At 47.4% G+C, this 10,283-nt stretch overlaps 1 pseudogene; it reads left to right on the top strand.

The window, feature by feature from the left end:
* The first annotated feature begins 1,742 nt into the window (after window positions 1-1,742).
* On the top strand, window positions 1,743-2,273 carry LOC116887131 (annotated as a pseudogene).
* The last annotated feature ends 8,010 nt before the right edge of the window (window positions 2,274-10,283 follow it).

The raw sequence follows: 10,283 nt of genomic DNA, 5'->3' as shown, positions 1-10,283 counted from the left end.
TTGGGCAGTGGAAAAGTAAGGCGGGCACAGTGTTTTGGAGGGGAGGAGAGAGAGAAGGAAGGAGGAAGAACCAAGATGGAGGCAGAGAAGGACGACCCAGATCCGTGTGGCCTTAAAGGGCCACAGGTAGTTATGAATATTTCATAAGGGATGGAGTTTTTTTTAAGGGATGGATTTTTATAGGACAATTGTTATCTTATCTAGGTGGGCAGTTTATATCAATATTAATTGGTTCAGAGTTTATTATTTGGATGCTTTGTGGGGTGAGGATTGACTGATAGAAATCTGATTGATAACTTACAAGCTTCCAGAGTTTTGATTTTAATGGGATACTGGGAATTGTGACAATAACCACAGGGGATGATGGTGGGAATGTGAGCACAGTCCACGCAAGAGAGGCTCGAGAGAGGCCGTCTCTGTATGGGACTGGCGTGGCAGCGACCCGCCGTGGGAACTACATGGACGGTCGATGTGGGGCTAGTCATGGAGGCGGAGAGACCGCCGGAGACAGTAGCCCGTGGCAGAGTGAGACGGAAAGTGGAAACTTAGCAAGTCGGGTAGAGACGCTTTGCTGATTGAGGTGAAAACACCCCACAGGTGCCATGTGGCCCACCAGTGCCGGCGATAGCGTGGGTTGGCGCTTTCTATTTTAATATTTACCACAACAATCAGATCCCCTGGAACTGGAGTTACAGGAAGTTGTGAGTCTTGACATGGGTGCTGAGACGGCAGAGCAGTAAGTGCTCTAACCACTGCGCTTCTGACAGTTCCTTTCCGCACAACCTGAGTAGAAACGCCTCCGGGCAAGGAGGCAGAGATGATGCTTCAGGCTCAGAGGTTGCTGGCCAGGCTATGGGACAGTTAGTAAATAACGACGTCCCTAGAAAGCCCAGAGGAGGGATTTAAGAATATCTACCCTGCTCCTGCAAGTGTTTAAGAGATCAATGGGAAGAGTTAGCTGTAAGTTCATGCATTTACTTGCTTGCCTCTGTAAACCATCAATTACGTTCCAGGAACACAAAATCTAGGGGTAAAGATAAGGCTAATATTAAAACGACAGATGCTAGGTTTGGCATATTCAGACATGTTTGAGGGCTGGCAAGATGGCTCCTGAGGGACAGGCACTTGTTGTGCAGGTCTGGTGACCCTGGTCCAGCCACTGCATGAAGGTGACTAGAGGAAGCCAACTCCACAAGTGCACCTTGGCACACGCACTCACGCCACATACACGATGATTCCAAAACGCTTTCTTAAGAAGCCTAGAGAGTTGACTCAGCAGTTAAGCACACCGGCTGTTGGTCCAGAGGATCCAGGTTCAATTCCCAGCATCCACGAGGCATCTCAGAACCATCTCTATCCCCAGGGCCAGGAGATCCAGGCAGATCTAATTTCTGCTGGGGTCGCTTCCATGATGAAAGAAAACACCCGGAAAGAGTTGCCGGATCCACCTTGCAGAGATTCTGGTGAAGAAAATCACTCTTCGATGTCAGAAGAGCCCAGCATGTAGAGGCTGTGAAGAATGGAGGCCTGAATCCATGCAGCACAAGCGTGCAAGAGGGATCTCAGGACAGCTCTGGGCACATCCGGTGGACCTCGAGCACCTGTAACTCCAGTTCCAGAGGATCTGCTGCCTGTCTGTGGCCTTTAATAAAACCTATGTCCATGTGGTACACATACATGCACTCAGGCACACATATATTAAGTAAGTAAACCTCTTTTTAAAAACCTGGAGAGAGGCGGCCACGTGCGAGCGGCAGGCCCGGACATGCCTGATCGCCACAGTCCGGGAGCCCAGAGGGTTAGGTGGGCAGCGGAGGGATGCCTGGAGTTACTGTAAAAGACGTTAACCAGCAGGAGTTCGTCAGAGCTCTGGCAGCCTTCCTCAAAAAGTCTGGGAAGCTGAAAGTCCCCGAATGGGTGGACACAGTCAAGCTTGCCAAACATAAAGAGCTTGCCCCATATGATGAGAACTGGTTCTACACACGAGCTGCTTCCACAGCACGGCACCTGTACCTCCGTGGTGGTGCAGGGGTTGGTTCCATGACCAAGATCTACGGAGGACGGCAGAGAAACGGTGTCAGGCCCAGCCACTTCAGCAGAGGCTCTAAGAGTGTGGCCCGCCGGGTCCTCCAAGCCCTGGAGGGACTGAAAATGGTGGAAAAGGACCAAGATGGGGCCGTAAGCTAACACCTCAGGGACAGAGAGATCTGGACAGGATCGCGGACAGGTGGCAGCTGCAACAAGAAGCATTAGAACAAAGGATGCTGGGTTAAAAAATGGCCTCATTTAAAAAAAAAAAAAAAAAAAAACCTGGAGAGAGGCCCCGAGAATGTAGCCCAGTTGATAGAGTGCTTGCCTGGTGTGCATCACATCCTGGCTTCAATTCCAAGCTTTACACAGCGGGGCATGATGGCGCACACTGCTAATGCCAGCATTAGAAGGTCCTGCAGGAGGATCAGAAGTTCAAGGTCATTCTTAGCTTTGTAGTGAGTTCAAGGCCAGCCTGGGACACATAAGGCCCTGTATCAAAACAGAGGAGGGGGCCACAAACGAACAAGAAAAGCCTCCTTCTAATGCCCTACTCTTTGGCTCTGGTTAAAGACTAAAATAAATTTAAACTGTCTCACGAGAGAGAGAGAGAGAGAGAGAGAGACTTGAACTATATATGAGGCTATTTTTAGCCTTAAGGGCTTGGGAGTGAGAGCAATACTTAAGAGAGTGGAGGTGTTAAGTCAAACCTTGATGACCTGAATTTGATTCTGGGTCCCACAAGGTGGCAGGGGAGACCCAACCTCCACATGCTGTGTCATACATACAATCACACAGACCCACACAATAAATAGGATAAGTGGATGATGGATAAATAAATGGGTGGATGGATGGGTGGATGGGTGGATGGATGGATAGATGGATGGACACATAGACGGTAGACAGGTCATGATAGATCATAGATAGATAGATAGATAGATAGATAGATAGATAGATAGATAGATAGATGATAAAAGAAAAAAGCAGAAAAGCAAAACAGGGCTTCCCGTCTATCCAGACTGGTCCAATGCACCCCACGCCCTCACTACTCCTGCTTAATGAATCTGCCCCTGAAGCAGCTGGCACTACAGATGATGATGATCTCCCAGTAAACGGGAGCAGCCAGGGAGATCCCCTACGAGACTGCGGCGTAAGGCCAGTCACAGTCAGCATGGCAAGACTGAACAAAGCCGTGAAGGCAAAGTCATGGCCCATCAGTTCCTCTCCTTTGAAGCCGTTAAATGGTGCAAACTGCTACTGTTTGATAAGGCTTGGTAGCGGTGTAGTAGCCAGCCTTAAAACCCGACCATCGGTGACAAGCCTGGGTAGTTCCCAACCACAGTGACCCAGATCTCTGTTGCTCGGGAGAAGCAAGTCCATGGAAGGGGCTTACGTGCTGAGAAACAGAGAATCTAGAAAGCGGCAAACGAGACCCCCAAACCCACCTCCTACATGAGTCTAGCAACAGATCCTTCTGCCCTGTAGAGTTCTCAGACCATGCGGCCCCGCAAATGAATAAGAATTCTGAGACAGAACACCCAGCCAAGCCACGCCCTGTTGCCTGGGCCCCATGGAACTGTCCTGACAGAAGGTTCTTTAAAGGGAAACACTTGCCTTCATGCGCTGGCCCACACATTTTATTCTAGCACTCGTGAGGGAGAGACAGGTTGATCTGCAATGAGTTGCAAGGCCAGCCTGGGCCATGTATTGAGTTCTAGACCATCCAGGGATATAAAGTGAGACCTGGCCCAGAAGCAGGGGTTGCTATCAGACAATTATTAAAACAGTAGACTCCTAGGAATCCATGCTGGAGGAAGAAAAAAGATAAATCTCCTATACCATCCAGAAGAGGAATTTGCAGCCCCGGGAAGATTTCACACAGTTCTGACGACTTGAGGCCAGCTTCCAGGAGCCTCGACTTAAACCTAAAGTTCACATCAGGACAAAGATAGACTCGAGGTCAGTGGGCCTTTTCTTGGTTTGTTCCTCTTCTCAATGTGCCCAGAGTAAATAAACTTCAGCTTTTCAATGCTATTTATCTCTTTAATGGGTTTGTTTTGGACAGGTGACCCAGCCTGGCTTGTAGAAACTGCCAGAAGCCAGGCTTTGAATCTAAGAAACTCTGGAGTCACCGACTGTGTGAGATGATAAAATTTTCTGTTCATGCTGCTACATGCTTGACACAGTTTGACCCCACAGCAACACATAAGGCATATTTGATTCTTCTTCCTTTTCCTCTGCCTCTAAAGAATCTCATAATAACTTAATCCTATGTCACAGGTGTTTTCCCACATGGATCATCTGACGACGGGACCTTTCATCCATTTGCTCGTTCCGAGACTTGTCTCTTAGATGAAGAGAGTCTTGCAACTTCCCAAGATCAATAGTGCCTTCAGAATGAGAAATCTAAAGAAACAATCTGTTCTAAATCCAATCAGTAACATAATGTACAGCCAAAGCTTCTGGTAAGGGAGTCATGAGGTGCCACCTCAGAGAGCTGGTTAATGTTGTAGAGACAAAGGCAGTAGCTGCCAAGAAGTGAGGGAGAAAACTAAGCATTTGGGCAAGCGTTTCTGCAATGCTCCACACTGCCGCTAGATGGCAATAAAGTTGTATCATGCGATTATTCACTTAGCTAAAGTATTTTCAAGGAGTGTCACTGAATAAAAGCTAAAGAAGTTCTTAGTTGCTCAGTTGACATAAATTTTTAAGTTACTATTTCTGTTTAGGAATTAAAATTAAGTTTCACACACTGATCTGAGGCCCTAAGGTCCTTTTTGGAGACAAAGGTGAGTTTTAATGTAGTCGTTATTTTTCTCAAACATTGATAGCCTAGAGCCAGTGTGAGATGGTCCAGTGGGGGTCAGCTGCACAAGCTGGGTGACCGACGTTTGATTCCTGGAACCCATTAAATGTAGACGTAGAGAACCGGCTTCACAAAGTTATCATCTCTCTCTCTCGCTCTCCCTCTCTCTCTCTCACACACAATAATAATAATAATAATAATAATAATAATAATAATAATAATTTAATAACTACAAATATATTAATCACAGCACTTTATAAGCATTCATCCCACCCATTCATAATCTTTAATTAGAGGCACATTCATTTCGCTTTTGAAAAATAGGTACAGACAGATCAAAGGACAAAAGGGCACTCATAATTACAGCTCACATCTTCTTTCTTTCCTTCCAACTAGTCCGGACTATAAGAGGTCATCTAGCTTAATAATTAAGCACACAGGCCTTGGAACTAGATTGGGTAGGTTTCAAACCTATTTCCACCTCTAACGATATCTCATTAGCTCCCCAAAAACAAATGAGTTTTTAAAATGAATTTGTACGCATGGAGCAGTGCTGGTAACACTTGTTACTGCGACGGGCATTTCAGATATCAAGTAACCTTTTAAGTTCCTCCTCTCTGAGGAACTCTGCACTATGGAAACCCACAGTAAGAACTGAAGCATGGGACACGGCCAACAGAAACAAGGTCCACAGATAAAGAGGCAAGCGGGGTCAATAGGAGTTGGTCCTTACTGTTGACAGAGAGGACATCCTCGAAAAGAATAAACTGGAACACAGCCTTCAGGGTCTGAAGTCAGCGAACTTTCACCCCCATCATGACCAACCACTCTTATTGATTGACTGAGGAAACTCCCCCAAGACAGGCGTGCAGCCATACCGGCACAGCTGGAAGCCCGAACCATTAGCACAGGCTGCCGTTCATCCAGTCTGTTCCGGTTATGGCCACTGAACCTCCTGAGGAACGTAACCTTCATTCTTCATTACAGCCGAGTCAGAGAGAGAGAGAGAGAAAGAGAGAGAGAGAGAGAAAGAGAGAGAGAGAGAGAGAGAGAGAGAACTTTGAAGCTTTGACTCATGCAGTAAGATAGTTAAGTTTCAGGGACTGGAGAGATGGCTTAGCCTCTTCCAAGAGGTCCTGAGTTCGACTCCCAGCAACCAGGCACAGTGGCTCACAACCATGTGTACTAGATTGGGATCCCATGCCTTCTTCTGGTGTCTGAAAACAGCTACAGTGTGCTCTTAAAAATAAGATATAATAAAAAATATTTTAAAAAATGAAGCAATGTCCTACCTAGATATTTTTAAAATCTTCTTTTTAAAAAAAGTAGTGAGGGGTTGGGGATTTAGCTCAGTGGTAGAGTGCTTGCCTGGCAAGCGCAAGGCCCTGGATTCGGTCCCCAGCTCTAAAAAAAAAAAAAAAAAAAAAAAAAAGTAGTGTCTTGGGCTGGAGAAATGGCTCAGTGGTTAAGAGCACTGACTGCTCTTCTCAAGGTTCTAAGTTCAATTCCCAGCAACCACATGGTGGCTCACAACCTTCTGCAATGGGATCCAATTCCCTATTCTAGTGTGTCTGAAGACAGTGACTGTATACTCATATAAGATAAATCTATTTTAAAAAAGTAGTGTCTTACCTATATACATAACAACAACAACAACAATAATAATAATAGCTTTTTCGGGAAAGTTCCCAGCCCTTGACTGCCCCTGAACAACTCAAAATCATTTTGCTGTTGAAGAAAGGCAAGGGAGTTTGGGGGGGAAAAGCCCAGGAAGACAGTGTTGGTTCAATGTTATCTTCCAGTCAGTGGCCAATGGGCTCTTGAGACTCTGAGAATGTGTCTGTCCCCTTGTCTCCCACCACTGGGCTCGGGGACAGGAATACTAAAACACCCGAGTAGTCAAAGAGCTTCTGGAACAGGATATTCAGCCCCACTGCAGGTGGAAGCCGAAAACTGAAGGACTCCTCAGTCCAGCAGCTACCAGAGCAGGAGACTATCAGCCTTGCTTATGGGGGCAGATGGCTCTGTAAGAGCGCCGCAGAAGTTCCCAAATGGTGGCGGCACACTGCAGCCAAAAATGCAAGATGAGCCCGAGTCTCTTAAGGAAACTGGAAGAATGTTCCCAGCACGTGGAAAGTCACATCAGAGACTCAGAGGAAAGCTGGGTCCTGGGAAACAAGGGAGGGTGTGGCTGGGAATGCCCTGGAAAGTGGGCGGATCCTGCAGGAAGTGGTTTCAGCTGTTTCCAGAATGGAACAAAGATAGGATGCTCTACCACCCGAAAGTTCACGGCAACAGAGGCCCGGCTATGGGCCAGTTTGCTTTTCTGCTGCTGACATAAACACCTTGACCAAGAGTATAACTTGGGGGAAGGAAAGGGTTTATTTCAGCTTATACTTCCAACTCACACTTCATCGTTGAGGGAAGACTGGGCAAGACCTTAAACAGGAACTGGAGCAGAGACGGTGGAGGAACACTGCTGACTGCCTTGCCCCAGGCTCGTACAGCTCAGACCCATCCGCCTAGGGACGGCACCTCCCACAGTGGCCTGGGCCCTCCTACATCAGTTAGCAGCCAAGGAACCACCTCTGATCTGACAGAGCCAGTTCAACCGAGGATCTCTCTTCCCCGGTGCCGCGCTGACAATCAAGGTGCATCATCACGAAACACTGAAGCTGCCCCGCCCCAGGACCCCAGTCATCCAGGACCCACGTTTGTCCGCACCTCACCACTCTGGCCCAGAAAACCACCCCGTGCCCTTTAGGTGACTCACACTCCCGTTCCAGCCTGGGAGGAAGAAAGAAATAGAATACAAAGGCAAGGGCTGATGGGAATTATTTAATACCGCGACCCGGACCCTCCATATTGGCCCTATTCACCCACTGGACAGCATTTTTTGTACACTTGAGTGTGTGGACCGATATTGCCAGCAGCCACCCTTGATTCACATTAAAGAATACACTTAAAGAAAAAAAGAAAGCTGTAGTCCCTTCTAAAAGCCTTAACAGTTTGATTTTTGTAACCATCGCAATACATTTTAATAACACTGTCAGCTACATTTAAAAAACCTTCAGTATTAAAATGGTTCTGGCACATATATTTATTCTTTTTATTTCCAAATTCCTATGTAATTTATTCCCCAACTTGTTTCTCCAGATGGTTTTAAAAAAAAAAAAAAATGGATACCGAGGGCTGGTGGGGGGGTAGCTCAGTCCGTATAGAACTTGCCTAGCGTGCATGATGACTGGCAGGCCTGTTTTCCTAGATTAACGCCCCAGCGCTGAGTAAACCAGAATGGAGGTGCACACCTACAATCCCAGCTCTTGGAAGGTAGGGGCAAGAGGACGGTCCTTAGCTGTATATTCAGTTCAAGTCTCTGAACTATGGGAGACTGGGTCTTAAACAACAAAACCAAAACAAACAGAAGAGAGGTAATCCCGTGATGATTTGCATCAACTCGTGCAGACCTTGTCTGCTGGACTTGGAATCCGAGGACCTGAAAGAATGGGGCGGACTAGAGTCTGAAACTGTAGGTAACCTCCTTACTTTCAGTGTACTTTAGACCCAAGGTAACAAAGAAAGGAAGGATTCAAGGAAGGCCGTTAGAGTTCAGAAAAAACATGATCAGAAAAACATGCAAATTAACACCAGTAAGCACATACTAAATATTAGCAGAGCAGCCTGGCCCCAGAACTTTCTCAGGACAGACCAGTTTAAACACAATTACCTAGAACGTACTAGACTAGATCCGGGAAAGCAGGGAAGCAAGGCAGAAGGCCGTGTCCAGATTCAGTGTACACTGACCAGTTGGGTTCTACAGCTATGTTCAGACATCCAACAAGAACAAACACGTCTTATGAATTGAACATAAATGTTTAACACAGGAAGCACAAAATCACATCCAAGAACAATCCAGGGAACAAGACGTCCCTGAGGTAAAGGCCCTCGGCCTTTTTCTCCTGGAGCCTCTCCCACAGTTCCCTCAAGGCATTCATTGTTCACCGTGGCTCGTTCTTCTGTGATCGTGCTGTGCTCGTTCGCATGGGTACAGACGTACAAGGGCAGTCAATCCATAGACTGCATCGTGTCTTTGAGATAGCTCGACGCAAACACACAATCCGGTTGTCCCTCATATTCAGTACTTTTCTGTCGCTGTGACAGGATACCGTGACCAAGGCAACCTAAGGAAGAGGACTTGTTGTTGTTATGTTGTCTCGTGGTTCCAGAGGATTAGCATCCGTAATGGCAGGGAAGAGGCAGCAGGCAGGCATGCGGGTGGACCACGATGCTGAGAGGTCAGGTCCTGAACCAGAAGCACAAAGCAGAGAGAAGGGCACACTGGGAATCGTGTGAGGCCTTTGGAACCTCAAAGCCAATGAGGTACTGTCTCCAGCAACACCACACTTCTTAGACCTCCTGAAACAGCGCCACCAACCGGGAACTAAGTGTTGAGATGCCAGAGCCCTTGTGAGATGTTGGCCTGTTAGAATTTTTTCTAGGCTCCGCCCATCAGTTACCTAGCAACAGCCAGGCAGGCCTGGCGTGCTATAAAAAGTCTGCTCTGGGGTTGGGGATTTAGCTCAGTGGTAGAGCGCTTGCCTAGCAAACGCAAGGCCCTGGGTTCGGTCCCCAGCTCTGGAAAAAAAAAAAAAAATGAAAGAAAAAAAAAGAAAAAGAAAAGAAAAAAAAAAAATCTTCTCTGCTTTCTCTCCTCCCTCCCTCCCTCCTCCCTGACCCCTTCTTCTCCCTCTCCTTCCCCTTCATCCTTCCTCTCTCCCTGTGTTCCGCCTCCCCCCTGCTCTTTCTCTGCCTTTAACCCCTTCTCAATCCCACTTGCCATACTTTTCTACTAGCTGGTACCTCAGGGTGGTTGGGATGCTTCGGCATGGGCCGGCTAAGGCGCCCCCTCCCACCGCGCCGTACAGTGCTTTACAAAACATATCACGAGAAGTTTCTCATTTAAACCAGCCAGCTCTCTTCTGAACTAGAAGTGGACTAGAGAGGCTATGCTGGAGTAGAGAGTGAGTCAGAAGCAGAGGCTGAATGGGGCTGTGAGTCAGCAGCCAAGGTCTCCAGCAGGCTGCGGACTCTCAGTAATTGACCCTCCACTACATACGCTGTCCTGTTGCAATGAAGCCAGTCACTCGTCTGTTCTGTCCATCGAGGGTGAAAAGGTCACGTGAAAGTAAAGGTCTTTGAAAAGGGCTTCTGGCTGGTCTCCAATGCCTCACCCGGAGTCTCTGGAAGTCACGTATTAGTGTGAAGATGTTATAGACAGATGAGACTGGGGTCTCGGAGTGGGCGTGCATCCCGTCTGGCTGTGGATGAGGAAGAAATACATCGATGACGTTTGAAACCTGAGAGTGGGGCAGCGAATGGTTAATTATATAACCCAGCAGCAAAAACACTTTAGTGTTTGCATACTGTAATTATTCTCGTGGTGGCAGCT

Source organism: Rattus rattus, chromosome 18 (assembly GCF_011064425.1).
Source record: "Rattus rattus isolate New Zealand chromosome 18, Rrattus_CSIRO_v1, whole genome shotgun sequence".
NCBI lineage: Eukaryota > Metazoa > Chordata > Mammalia > Rodentia > Muridae > Rattus > Rattus rattus.
This window is presented reverse-complemented; position numbering and strand designations above follow the sequence as displayed.